At 46.2% G+C, this 16,467-nt stretch overlaps 1 long non-coding RNA gene across 1 annotated transcript; it reads right to left on the reverse strand.

Annotated features, from left to right (window-relative positions):
• Positions 1–12,315: 12,315 nt before the first annotated feature.
• On the reverse strand, positions 12,316–15,326 carry LOC106494246 (uncharacterized). The gene is made up of 3 exons (XR_001294271.1): positions 15,204–15,326; positions 14,513–14,668; positions 12,316–12,588 (listed from the first exon to the last, which is right to left on the reverse strand). It is a non-coding gene; the product is annotated as an uncharacterized lncRNA (long non-coding RNA).
• Positions 15,327–16,467: the final 1,141 nt, after the last annotated feature.

The raw sequence follows: 16,467 nt of genomic DNA on the forward strand, positions 1-16,467 counted from the left end.
CACAGCCAGGGAAGTGCGCATGGGATGTGGCTATGGAGGATCCTCTTGTATCCCTCCTGGGAAACCTGCATGCTCAATCACCTCGCTGAAATGCCTGTACACCAATGCACGCAGCATGGGGAATAAACAGGAAGAACTAGAGATGTGTGTGCAGTCGCAGGGCCATGATCTCATTGCCATTACAGAGACATGGTGGGATAGCTCACACAACTGGAGTGCTGTCATGGATGGCTACATGCTTTTTAGGAAAGACAGGCCAGGAAAGCGAGGTGGTGGAGTTGCTCTTTATGTGAGAGAGCAACTGGAATGTACTGAGCTCTGCCTAGGGGTGGATGAAGAGTGAGCCGAGACTTATGGGTAAGGATTAAAGGGCAGGCTAGCGTGGGTGACACTGTTGTGGGTGTTTACTACAGGCCACCTGATCAGGAAGAGGAAGTCGATGAGGCCTTCTACAGACAACTGGAAGTAGCCTCACAATCCCAGGCCCTGGTTCTCATGGGGGACTTCAACCACCCTGATATCTGCTGGAAAGACAACACAGCTAGGCACAAACAGTCCCGGAGGTTCCTGCAGAGCACTGATGACAACTTTTTGACACAGGTGGTGGAGGAGCCAACAAGGAGAGGTGTGCTGCTGGACCTCATACTAACAAACAAAGAAGGACTGGTTGAAGATGTGAAGGTCGGGGGCAGCCTTGGCTGCAGTGACCATGAGATGGTGGAGTTCAGGATCCTGCACGGAGGAAGCAGGGCAATAAGTAGGATCGCAACCCTGGACTTCAGGAGAGCAAACTTTGGCCTCTTCAGGGACTTACTTGGAGGAATCCCATGGGTTACAGCCCTAGAAGGAAGGGGCGTTCAAGAGAGCTGGTTAATATTCAAGCATCACTTCCTCCAGGTTCAAGATCAGTGCATCCCTATGAGTAGGAAGTCAAGCAAAGGGGGCAGGAGACCTGCATGGATGAGCAAGGAGCTCCTGGCAAAACTCAACCAGAAGGAAGTATACAGAAAGTGGAAAGGGGGACAGGCCTCTTGGGAGGAATATAGGAATGTTGTCAGAGTGTGCAGGGATGCGACGAGGAAGGCTAAGGCCCATTTGGAATTAAATCTGGCAAGGGATGTCAAGGACAACAAGAAGGGCTTCTTCAAATACATCAGTAGCAAGAGGAAGACTAGGGAAAATTTGGGCCCGTTGCTGAATGGGTTGAATGCCCTGGTGACAAAGGATGCAGAGAAGGCAGAGTTACTGAATGTCACCTTTGCTTCAGTCTTTACTGCTCAGGCCAGCCCTCAGAAACCCCAGACCCTGGAGGCAAGAGAGAAAGTCTGGAGAAAGGAAGACTTTCCCTTGGTCAAGGAGGATCGGGTTAGAGATCATTTAGGCAAACTCGACACCCACAAATCCATGGGCCCTAATGGGATGCACCCGCAAGTGCTGAGGGAGCTGGCAGATGTTATTGCTAGGCCACTCTCCATCATCTTGGAAAGGTCCTGGAGAACAGGAGAGGTGCCTGAGGAGTGGAAGAAAGCCAATGTCAGTCTAGTCTTCAAAAAGGGCAAGAAGGAGGACCCTGGAAACTACAGGTCAGTCAGCCTCACCTCCATCCCTGGAAAGGTGATGCAGCAGCTCATGCTGGATGCCATCTCCAAGCATGTGGAGGAAAAGAAGGTGATCAGGAGTAGTCAGCATGGCTTCACCAAGGGGAAATCACGCTTAACAAACCTGATAGCCTTCTCTGATGGAATGACTGGCTGGGTAGATGAGGGGAGAGCAGTGGATGTTGTCTGCCTTGACTTCAGCAAGGCTTTCGACACTGTCTCCCATAACATCCTCATAGACAAGCTCAGGAAGTGTGGGCTAGATGAGTGGCCAGTGAGGTGGATTGAGAACTGGCTGAATGGCAGAGCTCAGAGGGTTGTGATCAGCAGCGCAGAGTCTAGTTGGAGGCCTGGAGCTAGCGGTGTCCCCCAGGGGTCAATACTGGGTCCAGTCCTGTTCAACTTACTCATCAGAGACCTGGATGAAGGGACAGAGTGCACCCTCAGCCAATTTGCTGATGATACAAAACTGAGAGGAGTGGCTAATACCCCAGAAGGCTGTGCTGCCATTCGAAAGGACCTGGACAGGCTGGAGAGGTGGGCAGAGAGGAACCTCCTGAAGTTCAACAAAGGCAAGTGCAGGGTCCTGCACCTGGGGAGGAATAACCCCATGCACCAGTACAGGTTGGGGGTTGACCTGCTGGAAAGCAGCTCTGTGGAGAAGGACCTGGGAGTGCTGGTGGACACCAAGTTGACCATGAGCCAGCAATGTGTCCTTGTGACCAAGAAGGCCAATGGTATCCTGGGCTGCATCAGAAAGAGTGCTTCCAGCAGGTGGAGGGAGGTGATTGATCCTTCCCCTCTCCTCAGCCCTGGTGAGGCCACATCTGGAGTACTGTGTCCAGTTCTGGGCTCCCCAGTACAAGAGGGATGTGGCACTACTGCAGAGAGCTCAGCATAGGGCTATGAAGATCACTGGGGGTCTGGAGCATCTCTCTTATGAGGAAAGGCTGAGAGAGCTGGACCTGTTTAGCCTGGAGAAGAGAAGACTGAGAGGGGATCTTATCAATGTATACAAAGATCTAAAGGGAGGGTGTCAAGAGGATGGGGCCAGACTCTTTTCAGTGGTGCCCAGTGACAGGACACGAGGCAACGGGCACAAACTGAAACACAGACAATTCCATCTGAACATGAGGAAAAACTTCTTTATTGTGAGGGAGACAGAGCACTGGCACCGGTTGCCCAGAGAGGTTGCGGAGTCTCCTTCTCTGGAGAGATTCAAAACCCGCCTGGACGTGATCCTGTACAACGTGCTCTAGGTGACCCTGCTTGAGCAGGGGGGTTGGACTAGATGATCTCCAGAGGTCCCTTCCAACCTCAACCATTCTGTGATTCTGTGACTTGGCCCCTACAGAACTGAGCTGCGGAGTTCTGCCATAGATGATAATTTCATTGATTTTCTCACAGGGGATACACTTTCTGTCCTTGACAGGATGTTTGTTCGCAACTATGGACTGAGCGAATATTCCTGAGGTGAATGAATGCTCACCGGTTTACAAGAGAGCCTGGTAGTGCTTTGATTCCAACACAAAGAGGTTGCACCTGGGCAGAGAGAAATAAGACCTTTGGAGACAGTATAAACTGAAATAGAAGCAAAGGGTACAACTGCAGTTACAAAAAGACCAAAATGAAATTTTGAACAGCTTAGCTGAGTATAAAGGCATCATGTATAGCTCTTAGGAGCATTCAGTCAAAGCTTGTAGGTTCAAGGGCAAGTTTTGCACAGCATATACACCCAGCGTTATATAATGCTCTCAGCACTGAAGCAGGATATCATGTTGCTGTTGATCAATTGCCAGTGCAAAATAACTTAGACAGTCTTTCCTTGTGTTCCAACAGAGCCTAGGGAGGCACTGATGTAGAAAACCAGCTCATTAATCCATCTAATCCTGTCAGTAGGAAGAGCTGAATGACATTTGCGCTGCACAGTTATGCAGTAGACCATCCTAAAGGAAATAGCCTTCCTTCAACATCTTTGTGATGAACAATAATTTTATTTCTTGTGAAGTTTTGCTTATCTAATGTAATCCTTCATGTTCTCTGTAGCCATTTAATTTACAATCCCATTGTAAACCACACCATACCCTAGGCCTTAAGATGTCCTGGAGAAGGAACTCAGACAGTGAATTTAGCACTGATTTGGATATTTGAAATACCTTTAACTGCATAATTTTTCTGTTCTACTATTCTATAGTAAAATAAATAGAAACAGTCAGCTTACAGTTCTTGCTTATTCTTTTCACAAAATCACAGAATAGTCAGGGTTGGAAGGGACATCTGGAGATCATCTGGTCCAACTCCCCTGCTCAAGCAAGGTCCACTAAAGCAAGTTGCCCACAACTGTGTTCAGCGGAGTTTTCAATATCTCCAAGGGTGGAGACTACACAACCTCTGGGCAACTTCTTCCAATGTTCAACCACCCTCATGGTAAAGTTTTTTCTTATATTCAGACAGAACTTTCTGTGTTTCAGTTTGTGCTCATTGCCTCTCGTTCTGTCACTGGGCACCACTGAGAGGAGTCTGTTTAAACGCTCCCATCAAACATGGATATGATCCCCCCAAGCCTTCTCTTTGCTGAGGAAGAGTCCCAGCTCTCTCGACCTCTGCTGGTATGAGAGATGCTCCAATCCTTTAATAATCTTTGTGGTCCTTTGCTGGATTCAGTCTGGTAAATCCATATCTCTCTTCGATGGGGAAGCCCAGAATTGGACACAGTACTCCAGATGTGACCCCACCAGTGCTGGGGAGAAGGGAGGCTTCCTTAGCCTTCTGGCAACCCTCTTCCTAATGCACCCCAGGATACCGCTGGCCTTCTTTGCCACAAGGGCCCATTGCTGATTCATGTTCAACTTGTCCATCAGGAACCCCAGATCCTTCTCTGCTCTTGTTCCAGCTGCATTGGTTCCCATCCTGTTTTGATGCAAGGGGTTATTTCTCCCCAGGTGCAGAACTCTGCACTTCCCTTTATTGAACTTCATGAGGTTCCTCCTTGCCCATTTCTGCAACCTATCAAGGTCCCTCTGAATAGCAGCACAACCCTCTGGTGTTTCCTCACAGTTTTGTATCATCAGTAAACTGCTCTCCCCTCATCTCCCCAGCCAGTCATTCCATCAGAGAAGGCTATCAGGTTGGTTAAGCATGATTTCCCCTTGGTGAAGCCATGCTGACTACTCCTGATCACCTTCTTTTCCTCCACATGCTTGGAGATGGCATCCAGCATGAGCTGCTGCATCACCTTTCCAGGGATGGAGGTGAGGCTGACTGACCTGTAGTTTCCAGGGTCCTCCTTCTTGCCCTTTTTGAAGACTAGACTGACATTGGCTTTCTTCCACTCCTCAGGCACCTCTCCTGATTGCTATGACCTTTCCAAGATGATGGAGAGTGGCCTAGCAATAACATCCACCAGCTCCCTCAGCACTTGTGGGTGCATCCCATTAGGGCCCATGGATTTGTGGGTGTCGAGTTTGCCTAAATGATCTCTAACCTGATCCTCCTCGACCAAGGGAAAGTCTGTTATTCCTGAGTAGCATTCCTCATGTACCTCTCCCCTGCTCCCCTGCTCTAAGGCATCTGAAATCCCTTGGGCTGTAAATAAGAGACTTGAACTCAAATACTTCCCTCGCAGTTTCTGATATATCAGGTGCTAGGTTATATATGAAATTTTTCTCTTTCAAGATGGAGGTATTTCACCTGATACTTGTGGATGAATCATTGTAATGGGATTCAGAAGGGCTATATTCCAGCTCAGCAGCTTTAGGCTTGTCTATAAACTTAGCAGGTTGCCAGAAAGTGACTGGGAATTGAGTGCTACAGGCCTCTTCAAAAAAACTTTTCATAATAGCCTTCTACTGTTAAAAGACAGATAAATTTTGCTTTCACCCATTCATGATCCTATTTATTTAGAGTGATAGCTCCATGAGGCAGGGATGGAATGTTATATATAACACCTTAATACCTATGATCAGTTAGGGTTTATAAGTATCATCAGGACAGAAATAAGAGTGGCAGAGAGACTTCAAAGAATGTGGCCATGATTTGCAGAATATGCAGAACAGTGGCCAGATGCTGTTAAAAAAAAAAAGAGATACTGAGCAGGGAGTTCAATTCTGATTGGAGAAATCACACAATTAGATGATAGCACATATCAGTCTTGCTAATGAGGCCCACAAAATGAATATCCAGGAATCATAGATGAGACTTGAGCGGTGACCCTAAAACCTTTGGGAAGGATATAGCCTGCATTGAGAAATGCAATACAGAGATGTCCAAACTAGGGGGACCAAACAACTTCTGAAAATGTGAGAAATATGACTGAAGAACACGATCATCTCAGGTCAGGACCTTTTGGTTTGGGCACACCACTTTACTAAAATGACAGGACTGCTTTTGACCTGCTGCCATCTCAGTTCCCTGAATTGCATGGTAAATGTGCCAGCATGTTGGCCTAGTTCAGGTCTCTTCACTGCATTGTATCTATGGGACTGACTAACCCTAGAAACAGCCATTTAAGAACAGCATCCAAATACCAAGCTTCAGAATTTGGAGGCATCAGTAAGATTTATCTTTGTTTTGCTCCAGGCTCAAAAGTCCAAGCTGTGAGCCTGTGCAACAAGCCTACATGCTGCTTCTTCAGCAGAAGACCAGCGCTCTCTATTTAGAACACCTGGATTTCTTGCTTAAAACTAGGGTGAAAACAAAGTTAATTTTTTGCTGGAGAGAGCTTTCTGTGTAGATATTTTCTGAAAGATTGCAAAGGGCCTGAAACCAAAATGGCAATTGTTTGCTACTCCCTATGCAAATGTACATACACAGAAAACAGTGAATATTGCAAGCCACATGCACTCTAAGGGGTCCCAAAGGAAGGCTGTCTGCTTTGTCCTAGCTCAATTTCAGCAGAAAGGAGCAATATGGCATTCAATAAAAACCAGTAACTGCAGTTATCTGGGCAAAACTGGCTTTTTGAGATACAGGCTCCCTGTATTTTACAAGATTTAAGCTTCTTGCTAACTTGTTTCATAAGAAACATCTGGAAGTTCAATGGAACAAGACTTGAGTAAGGATTCAGGACAAACGGATTATAGCATCAGTATTTAGCTACAAGACAATACAGTTATTTTATGGGAACTATGCTCTTGCTTGTACTGTCTTTGTAGGGTTTCCTTGAGCTTTGAAGTATATAGGGAACACCTAGTGCCTACCTATGGTACCTGAACAGAAACTTCCAAGAAGCAGTCTGTAATTTTCACTGGAATCACTCCAACTCCTCCTCAGAACACTCTCCCCCACTACTAAAATCTTCTCCTTACATTCAAATAACCGCTACGACTTCCCACCAGCGCTCCCCTTCTCCAAATGCTCCTTTCAATATTACTAATTCTCTATACACCCAAACCCCTCTACATTTCTTACAACTTTCCGAAGCTCCTACCTGTTTTGTGAGGTAAGGGGCAAAAGTACCTGTTATTTGGCTCTTAGTAAGCGTGGTAATTTGTTATTTACAGCATGTGCTGATTGACTAACTGGCTGGTACCCTTCAGAAGATACAAGGGCAGAGTTTTGCTGTTTTTCTCTCCAGGCAACACTAATTTGGGTCTATCTCCCACTTTCACAAACCAGTCAGGGCTTTAATTCTTGAGGGATGGGCAGACAGAAAAACAGAGAAGTTGGCAAACGGACACACAGACAGCAAGTTGGTGTTAGCTTTGTTTCCTTAAGAGACTGAAATGGGAAAGCCTGAACTGCACAGAGATATAGTCACAGCATTCACTTTGCATGGAATGACACTGTAGAAGGGAAAAGGAAAAAGGTCATGTCATCAGCTGGTTTAACAGGCACCTGCAGAGCTGGAACTGTACCAGTATTTGGCCTAAAGAACTGAAGACAGGGGGTTAACATCACTCTGGGGAGAGTGGGGAACCTAGAAATCTTAAAAGATAGCTTTGTAAGAAAAGCTACAGAAGAACAAAAAAGCCCACAAGCCCTAGAAATTGGGAAAAGATCAATAAAGGTATCAGTGGCACCTCCAAGGACCCATTTCTCATTTCTGCAACTACTTTTGGATCATGACACTCTCTCTTGTATGTGTAGGGAATGGATAAAAAAATACATTATTTCTGACATTTCTTGGAGATTATTTTTTAATTACTTTATTTTATTACTTTAAATATTTTTCCATCTGACATTATATGCAGGCTATCAACCTTAGCTTTGTGACTGGAAGATTAACATACTGTTGGGAAGATAAAAGAGAGACAAGAAAGATAATAGAACCAGATTTATAAAAGGTATACTGAGTACTGATAGAAATATATATTACACATGAGTAACTACACTAGGAGGGCCTTAACTTGTCCCTCAGGTGGATATGCAGTATTTTACTTTTTAATTACATTAGCATCTGCTATTTTCTCCTGCCTTTCTCAGGGTACAGAACAAACAGTGCTCAGTTAATAAATTCAGAATCTTGTGTCATCTCCAATGTTTAATGTGGGGTTCTAGAACATTCATGTTGCAAATCACCCCAAGCATGCTCTGAACCTAGCATTATTGAGTTTTTCATGTGCTTTTCAAAGAAAGTCTTAATTACAGTCTCTGTGAACTTCAGACACATTATTTAATTAACCTCCACAAGACCTATGTGAGATCAGGACATTGTATTATGCTCTGACACTCAGGAAGATTACAGTCAAAAGTACCCACTAATTTTCAATGGCTTGTTTGAGATACTTGATTTGCCTTCAGCAAATGAGAATATTCTCTGTGCAGCCTTCACTGGCTTGCAGCTGTAAACACATGGTATTTCTGCAAATCACTTCCCAGGCTGTCAAGAAGGCTATCTACACAATGAGGTGCATCCACTAATGAGTCAATGTAGAAATCTGGGAAAGTAACTTAGCACTGCAATGTGGGAAGACCTGAATGTTAAATTGACTGGCTGAATGAAAAGAAAATTGTCATAGATAGACTTGAAAGAAATTTATCTCCATAAATCACCATCCTGTCTCTTCTCCTACTGTCTTACCTAAATAACTTTCATTTTTCTGATAGCCCTTTTTTTTTCAAGGTTAATTTTGGGCAATCACTAAATCCAGGTGCCATTTCAAAACTAACAAGTAAAAAAATCTGTTAATGTTGGTAATTCCTAGCCCTGAACAAACGGACCTTTTAAAACCTTTTCCTTTGGTTGGGGGAATGGGTTGAGGGACAAAATTATTCATCAAATTTCCTGTAAAGACGTTTGGAGTTTCAGTCGCTGCTAGAAAAGTCACTGCATTTTTATAATTAACTACTTTCAGGAAGAAAAATAAATCTGCATATGATCCACTTCAAATGGAGAGGATCAGTCACAGCTTGTGCAGTCCTTGTTGAACTGGCCTTAGCATTATTCCATTTCTAGAATGCAGCTTCTGGTCTCTCTGGGAGATCCCGTCCCAGCCTGGCTTGTTGCATATTTTACCAAAGCAATTATGTTCCCTTAAGCTGCTTTTAAATATAACAGCTGCCAGCACAAGGTTATCTCCTGCTCTTAAATCATACCTTGCTGCTGAATCTGTTCATCCCAGGCTGCTAGGAAGGTTAATTAATTTCATTTAGGGTATCTATTGAAATACTAATGAGCTGATGTCAGCTGGGAGAACGTAGCAGGCAGCACATCAAACACCATCCTGCTTTTGTTCCTTCTCTCCTTCTGAATGGGATAGGGGAAATGCCTTCTGCTGGAACAGCTGCTGGTGCTGGTGGAAGAGCTGCTGGTGGTGATGACAGATGAGGAAGACTTTTAACTTTCATCTGTCTTCTGGGATGTGCAAAGTAGGGAGAGGGTGAGATATATATGGTCTGGCAGGCAGAGGCCATCTAAACTGGGAAATGGGACACTTCATACAGACGACATAGGAAGGGAAAGGTGTGAGACCTTGCCAGCCAGGCAGCACTTCAGTAGCAAGGCAGGGGAGAGAAGGGGAAATTTCCTTGCAGTTGCAGTTTTTCCTGAAGCGGCTAGCAAGGGGGATCAGTGAGCCTGAGGTAAACTAACATCTTCATCCCTCAACATTTTGGGAATGATTTTCCAGGTGTTGTCAGCACTTGGGAAGAAAGAGGCAAATCTAACAGCAAAGGATAGGTATTGTTTGCTTGTTCTGACCCTACTGCTAGCTCTGCTCAAGAGTCCTGCAGCAGTTCATGGAATACTGTTGTTGCAAGTTGTATCCTGAGAGGGTTTACCCGCACACAGATTACCCTGCTGTAAAAGTTCTCTCCAGGGCCCTCTGCCCATCTCCTGGTCTCTGTACATCCCAAGGTGTCTTTGGTCAAGTCCTGTGCAAGGGGTTTTCCTTTTACTACGCTGGCACATTCTGGCTGTGCAGGTCTCCTTGGGTGCTCCTGCTGGCTATGTCTGGCTGGGCTCTTCCAGTGCTGTGGCTGGCAACAGACCCTGTACTGGGGGACAATCCTGCTGGGGAAGTGGGGGCTTTCCTTCCTCTTGCTGCTTTCCTGACTGCAGCAGACCAACCATGTTTCTGCCAGAGCCTCTTCTGGGTCGGTGGTCTTGGAGCTGCTTTGTTTGTGCAAGCCACTTTCTCTTCCCTGACTGGTGATGTACAAGCAATGTAGTGGTGGCGGGATTCATTTGCTCTCCCTTATCCATGTCCTGGGTAGTCACTTTGACCCTGCAAAAGAAACTTGACTGCCCAGAAGGAAGCAAAGGAGGCCTGAAGAACATCACAGGCAATTACAGGATGCCTGCAGGATGGCACAACCTGTCCTAAAACCAGCACTGGTCTTAAACCCTTCATGTTCCAAGAGTCTGCTGGTATACTGCAAGTATGGGAGGGAGTAATCCTCTTCTTCCAGATTGCTTATGTTCTGCCCCTGAGATCCTCTTCCATAGCCAGAAATAAAAGCAGAGATATAGAGATGTTGATTTTTTCTCTGAAAACCACACAGTATTGCTGCGCAGAGCTGCTATACTTCATACATCCCCAAGAATGCCTGTGTTAACTGGTGCTTCAGATGTGGGAAGCTCTATATATAATAGTCTGTCTGGGAAGCAATGGCATGAATGTAAGCAGGTCTGAACAGAAACTTCAGGAGAGTCAAACTGGAGACATTCCTGCAAACAGCAATGCTGTGAACTGGTGCTACCTGGTGCGCTGGACTTGTACCTGGCAGCCCTGCAGGGTCCTGGCACCCTTGCTGAATTCCCACATAGCTTTGAGTTGTGGAAGCCTGGGGAATGGTTGCTGCCTGGAGATACTAATGCAGAAAGTATCTCCCTCTCGAGCAAGGGGTTCTTTAACGAAAGCAGACCTATAATTGTTGATTAGCAAAGAGACAATGACCTTACAAAGCTGGAGCTTTGGAAGCAAAGGGTGCTGTGTCAACACAGGCTGCTTGCCCTGAGCAGCATTAAGAACAGCAAGAGAGCACAAATGTATTCATTTCTAAAACATGCAGTTCAGGAAGTATCTCTAGAGTCTAGAGCCTTTTTTTCCAGATGCTGATCTCAAAGTGTGACCCACTCCCTGGGGAAACTGGGCCATGGATTTCTACCCCAGCAAGAGACCAGTGCTGTGCCCACAGGAGATTTGGGGCCTCAGGGTGTCCCCAGTGTCTCCCCTGCAAGGGCCAGTTTCCCCCCGTACTTGGTCCCTGCACACACACACTCTGCATGGCCCCAGAGCAGCTCCAGCTCTTTCACCCAGTTGGGAGCCTGGGGTGGGCAATGCCCACTGTCAGGCAAGTAGCAACCCTCAGTGCCAGGGACTTCTGCCTGCAGCACCTCAGGAAAAAAGGGGCAGAGTCAGGACAAGGACCCAGGAGTCCCGGCAGCCACATTGACCCCTGAGCCGTAAGGCATCATCAGTCAGAGCTCCTTTTGGAGCTACCAGTCCTGTCTAGCCCTTGAGGCCCAGAGTTTTGATAGTTATTACTGTCTATGCCAACACTTGTGAAAGAACTCCTGAAGATATTACCATTGGTTTTCAGCTTTGCAATTGTTGGTGACAGTTTAGAACTCAAGGTGCCAGATAGCAGGTATTTTGCCATCTTTGGTCCACTCTTACTTCAGGTCAACACCTGCAGCAGGAGAGTGAAAGAGTCTGCTTGTTCCCCATTAAGAGATTTCTCCTCTCTGATCTTTTCTCCCACACTTCACCTAACTGCCCCCAGTCCTGTCCCTCTGCCTCCCTTCACCTTCTCCTGTCCGTTGCAAAGCAGCTGCTCCAGAGTGGAGTAGTGGTGAGAGCAATCACAAGTGCCTGGGCTCACTCCATCCTTGCCAGGAAGTGCAGGGAGACGCTGAGGTTACAATGGGGAGAGGGAAGCTGTCACTATGATGTGGAGTTTCCCACTGTGACCCCAGACCGTGTCACAGAGGGGCTGCATGGATCCCCACCCTCCTGGGCATCCTGGTAGTTTTTTTCCCCACAATGGGCAGGGGAGCTGCATGGGGCATTTTAAAGCACTGCTTACACACACACACACACACACACATGCCCACCCCCCCCCCACCCCCCCCGTCCACCCCATTAGTAGGCAGTGGGACAAGGAGACCCAGAAGAAGGCTTTCCCAGGCTGAGGCCACCCCTGCACTGTGGTTCACTGACCCCTGCAATGTTCCACAGTGGGGGTACTATGCTACCGTTGTTGGCAGTGGGGGACTGCACTGGGCTCTGAAGGAAGGGATAAATGAAAGAAGGAATATAGAGGAGTGCTGTGACTGAGCTTGTTCAGCCCCTTCAGTGCTTCATTAGGCATGGAGATAGCACAGCCTGGGGATGCTGTGTCAACACAGGCTGCTTGCCCTGAGCAGCATTAAGAACAGCAAGAGAGCACAAAGTAATACTTAAACCTCAGTTAACTGAATGTGAAGTTTGCTTCCAGCAGCATCTTGAACTGTCTTTGTTGTCCTGTTCTTTAACCATCTCTGCTGTGCTATTTTTGTTTCAATCACACAGTAACAGTCTTCAAGGATTATGGAGGGTTGTGGTTCCTGTAAGAGTGAGAAATAAACATTTAAAAAGTGAAAAAAGTTTCAGAGGTCATGGATAAACTGTAAACCAAATGCGACTGGTACAGCCTCCATTCTTATAACAATTTGCTAAAAAAAAAAATTAAAATAAACCAACCACCAGCTTCAGGCTGTTTTTCACTGGAAACTACTGTTACAGTAAGCACTGACATTATTGATTTGAGTTAGAATGAAATAAAAAAGAAATAGGGCACATCATTGCACTTCACCTAGAATAAGGGCCCAGGAGGGCCCTTATCTTCTGAGGGCCAGGAGATTTTCTAAAATTAATCACAATGAAAAATATTCATTTTGCTTGATACATTACTTTGAAGTCTCCTAGGTATTTTGTAATGAAAGTCTCAACTACTTTTGCACTTCTTTTAATTTTTTTTTTAAGAGGTATTACAGGAATGAATTGTCACACTTATGTAGTGTGTTCATCCTGGAAATGGCAAACCCAGCCTTAAAGCTTACTTTAGTGGGACAGGGTTCAGACTCACCTCTCCCACCTCTCAGGCTAATGCAGTTGTCACCAGACTATAAAGTTAGCTCTACTGGTTGTCATCCTGGCTGCTAGAAAAAGCCTGACTCTGTAGGCTGATGGTTAGGGTTATTAGTAGTGAGACAGTCGACAGGCAGAGGGATTCCCATTTTTTTCTTGTGGGTTTGTTTGTGTACTTTACATATAGTGGTCATCACTCCCTCTACTGGCCTGATTTGAAAAGAAGAGACTGGCTGCATTTTATAAGGATCCTGATCTTCTCTGAGCACATAGGGAGTATTTTGAAAATGCAAAAAATATGACATGTGTTTATCATGGTAGATTGTGCCAAACTAATATCTTTTTTGATAGGGTGAATGATTCCATAGAAAAGGAAGATGACCTATCTCTAATCGCACTGGAATTCAGTGAAAGAGTTGGTGCACTGCAATGGAAAACAAATCTTCTGGTTAAAGTGGAGCTTTTTACAAGAAGTGTAAGTGATGGGTATGGGGAGGGCATGAGGAGCTGAAAAAATGAAAGCAAAATATCCATGCTGAAAAAGGTGCTGTATAGTTGAAGACAGGTAACCAGTGGACTCCCTTGAGGATCAGGTGTCAGACTGATTTTGGTTAACATTTTCATTTCTGGTCTTGACACAAAAAGAGTATGTGACTGATGTTTGTTGATGACAAAAAGCTGAGAGGCACTACTAATTCAGGTGATGACCGGGCTATCATAGTGGAAGGAAATGGAATGACTGGTAGGAAACACAGTGCTAACAAGCAAGTTGGTTATGTGGGGGCAAAGAAGAACTCTTACAGCTGGAGATATCAGAGATCACCTCCAAGAAAAAGGTGTAAACTAACCATTCAATGCTTAGGAGCCACAGGACAGCTGCAGGAATAAAACATAAGCAGAAACCATCCTAAGGTGTAGCAGATGAAAAAATAGGGAAATGTAAACATAGAAGGCACTTCACTCAGAATCGTGTGTGGTATTTTGGTCAGGCAAGAGGAATTCAAAGTGGAAGACGTTAACAGAAGAAAAAAGGATATATAAGCCATTTATAATTCAGGCTGGACTGTGATATTATTACTTTTTAAACAGGAATAATGGGGCAAAAGACCTGTTTTTATGATGCAGCATAAGCAGTGTAGTTAAAAGAAAAAAATGGTATGATGCAATTCCAGAAGGTCTCTTCCAGTCTTCTATTTTTCTGCAAACAGTATCTTATCCATCATTCACTCCTAATAAACTATAAGCTCCCATCACAACTTACAATAGAAACTACTCCACATTTCTCAAAGGGATGAATGAGAGCTGTGTGACCTAAGATTCACAGCTGATAATCTGCTCAGCAGAATTTACCAGATACTTAGTGAGTACATTGCCTCTTAAAAACATCTGAAGTACACTTACTGTATGGGATGTTTCATACCCTGGTATCACATGTCCAGTCTATTGTTTTCAGATTACAATGCACTGGTTTCTATTCCTTATTGATTCAACATTCTGAATTTCTGTCATGAAGTTTATGGCTTCAGTAATTCTGGCAGGTACATCCTAAGTGGAATCCTGGAAATTAAACCGGAGACTGGTAAGTTTTTCACAAACAATAAATAAAAGTGCAGATCAAGTTTTTAAAGCTCAAATGACTTTTAAATAAAAGTTCTTTCATGGGCTGTAGCGCTCAGTGAAGACTAAGGAAAAATTCCCATTTGACTTACTATAAATTGACTTACTAGCTTCAGATTGACAGTGCTTTTTTCATAAAGAAAGGGAGGTTTAAACTGATCAGCTGGCTCTTTTTATAATGCTGGAAAATCTGGCATTTGTGAGGGTTTTTTAAAACACAAAAGCAACCCATGATAACCTCTCCTGGTACGGAGCCCTGCAACCAAGTTATTTGGAGCTGTTACTGTCAATACTTTCTAGCATGCAAGGGCATCTAATTATACCACCTATTGGTTCAAGAAAAAAGCCTCTTTAAGAGTAGACAGAGGGTTTTCTTTCTCTGCTTGTTCTTTGTCACGAGGAAAAATTATTCCACCTCCCCTTTTTTTTTTGTCTCTTGCCCACAGATCTCAGCTTAGAATCACCACGGCTTTACCTGAAATGCCACCCCTCTTTAGGAGATAAGAAAGTATGTGACCACCTTTCTGGTTTCTGAGTGTAGACAAAGCATTACGAATTTAAACTGTATGATATGGGCATCAGAATAACCCAAAAGAAGACAAGGAAGTGTAAACTAGCCAAATTTGCTAAGCTAGGCTGCTTTTAATTGCTTCAAAGTGTCTGGGTAGCAACAATGGAAAAAAAAGCATTGTTGCCACCAAAACGTGCCCAGCAGTGGCTGAATTCTGGCGGGTTACAAGAGTAACGTAACAGGCCATGCTGAGTAGGTGCAGGGTGGGAGTCACCGCTGTGCTCATGGCAAACAAGTCTTTTAGGAGGCCAAGAGGTCTCACAGCCGTGGCTCTGAAGAGGTCGCTGCTCTGGTCATGCGGTAACTTAGACTGATGCAGGCTTTGTGCATGTCTGCAATAGCTGGTCGTGCCAGAGCAACGATGAAGTTCTCCTCTTGCTGTTAATCCCCGTGCAAGCGTGGAGTTCATCAGCCATTTGAGAAGCGGCGCCGGTGGTGTAACGCCGCTGTGCATGAGGTCGAGTAAGCTCGCCAGGAGCGTTTGAGGGCGGCGTGGGAGATGGGCCTCACTCCAGCCGCAGCAGGCAGGCAGGGGCTGTCTGTCGAGGGATGGGATGCTCCCCATGCTTTCCCATGCACCAGCTGTAGGGACTTCTCCTACCTCTGCGTGCTGCTTCTCCGCTGGGCTGCGTTGCGCCCAACCACCCTCTCATCTCTTCCCCGCAGAAGGTAAGGGGTTGTGCGACGCAGCACATTTGAACGAAGCCTTTCCCAGAAACTGCTCCTCAGAGCTAGCCACGGCAGGGTGAAGGCAAGCAGGTGCGCAGGCCTCAGTGGGGGGAGCCGCTGGCCCTCCAGGAGCCGTGCAGGAGGCAGGGGGCAGCCCCGCCGGCAAACGCCGCGCTCCCGGCCCCTGCAGAGGTGCTTCGGCCCCCCACAGACTGCAAGTAAGGAGAAGGCACCCCAGACTACACGAAGCAAGGGCTTTCGGGGCCTCTTCTCCTCAGGCCTTCGCTGCAGAGGCTGCAGGGCCTCCGGGCCGCTGCAGGAACGCCTGGGAGCGGTGCCGGGGCCCGGCGGCGGCGGCGGCCCCGCCTCCCTCACCCCGCTGCCGTCTCCACGGTGACGCGGGCGCCGCCGAGGCGGAGCGCGGCCCCTGCGGAGCCCGGCGGTCCGGCCCCGGCCGCGGGGCGACGTGGCGAGCTGTCGGCGGGGGCCCCCGCCATGG

Source organism: Apteryx mantelli, chromosome 21 (assembly GCF_036417845.1).
Source record: "Apteryx mantelli isolate bAptMan1 chromosome 21, bAptMan1.hap1, whole genome shotgun sequence".
Classification (NCBI taxonomy): Eukaryota; Metazoa; Chordata; class Aves; order Apterygiformes; family Apterygidae; genus Apteryx; species Apteryx mantelli.